This window comes from Hordeum vulgare, chromosome 6H (genome assembly GCF_904849725.1).
Source record: "Hordeum vulgare subsp. vulgare chromosome 6H, MorexV3_pseudomolecules_assembly, whole genome shotgun sequence".
Classification (NCBI taxonomy): Eukaryota; Viridiplantae; Streptophyta; class Magnoliopsida; order Poales; family Poaceae; genus Hordeum; species Hordeum vulgare.
The window spans coordinates 54,942,023-54,943,711 of record NC_058523.1 but is presented as its reverse complement, the minus strand read 5'-3'; positions in this window follow the sequence as shown (position 1 = coordinate 54,943,711).

The following is a 1,689-nucleotide window of genomic DNA, read 5'->3' as shown; positions in this document are numbered from 1 at the left end:
TAGTAGTGGACTCTTTATGATCGAAAAGAGTGAAGAGCTCATGCACCAACTCCTTCATCATAATATCGTCTTCATCAAGATCGAACCCACCATATATATCTTCAAGTTTAGTCCAAACTTCATGAGCTGACTTGCAAGTCGAGATAGACTTAAACACTTCAGGACTTATGGTTCGATGAATGGCAAGAAAAGCCTCACAATCAAGATACATTTCATTAGTAGATGAAGATGCATCATCCTTTTTGTCAGCAATCCCTACAAGAACAATTCTTAAAGTATTTGGGCCCATGGCCCGAAAGTGATGAAGCATACGAATTCTCCATAAAGTATAATTTGTGCCATCAAAGTCAAAGGTGTCATTGTGCACTAATCCAATAGTCGACATCGATACTCTCTAGGTCGTGAAACCTAATAAAGAGAGACCTTGCTCTGATAGCAATTGAAAGGACCACAATGACACCTAGAGGGGGGGGGGTGAATAGGCTATTTAAAAACTTCTTCGGATTTGGCTTAAACCTAATGCGGATATAAACTAAGAGGATACTTTTCAAGCACAAATCCTAAATGCAATAGGCACCGCAACGTGCACCAACAACACGATCTACCAAGATGGGCACAACACGGTTACTAACAAGCACAAGTAAGTTACACAAACTTACTTGAGGTATATCACACGACAAGTAGGTGAACGACACAAGATACTAGATCACACTATAGCACACGATATATCAAAAGCTGCAAGTGTGAACGTGTGGATATAGAGGGTATGCTTGAATGATTAATCTTGTACAAAGAAATAGCCAACACAATATAATGAGCACAAACAATATGCAATGTATGTATGCTTAAGTAACACAAGTAAACCACAAGTAAGGATTTAGGGTTCAGGATAACCAAGGTCACTGAGACAAAGATGTATCCCGATGTTCACTTCCTTGGAGGGAAGCTAGTCACCGTTAGAGAGGTGGATGTTACAACGAAGGCACACCAACGCCACGAAGGCTCACCCTATTCTCCCTTTGAGATAACACCACGAAGGCGTTTCTCAACCACTAGTGGTAAGCCTTTGAGGTGGCTTCCAAACCCTCACAAACTTTTCCGGGGGAAATCACACGGATGGATTCCTCTCCGAAGAACTCCTACCGCCTAGGAGTCTCCAACCTCCAAGAGTAACAAGATCACGGGGAATGCTCAAAACTTGCTCAAATCTCAAATAGCTTGGGTTGAGAGGAGGAGAGGGAGACGATCTATCTTTTGATTGGAACAACTCTCAAAGGGGCTCACAAATGCTCTTGGGATCTAAGATTTGGTGTGAGCAAATGTCTGTGAGATAGAAATGTGTTCTTATGAGGATATGGCTGTGTTGGGCACCCTCTCATGAATTGGGAGGGGGGTATTTATAGTGGAGAAGGGAAAGTGACCGTTTGGGTCACTTAAGTCTGACAGTGGCCGGACATCCGGCAGTTCTCGGATGCCCGGACTCCCACAAGGGGTCGGACGTCCGACAGGGGTCGGTCGTCCGAGGGATGTAAATATATCAGGAACCACTGTGTAGTCGAACAGGGACCGGACGTCCGGAGGAAGGTCGGACATCCGGCCCTCGGATGACAGGAGGAGGCCGGAAGTCCAAGTTATTTGACTCAAATTTCTTCTCGTGCAAGGTTTCGGTTTTCCAGAGAGAGCCGGACG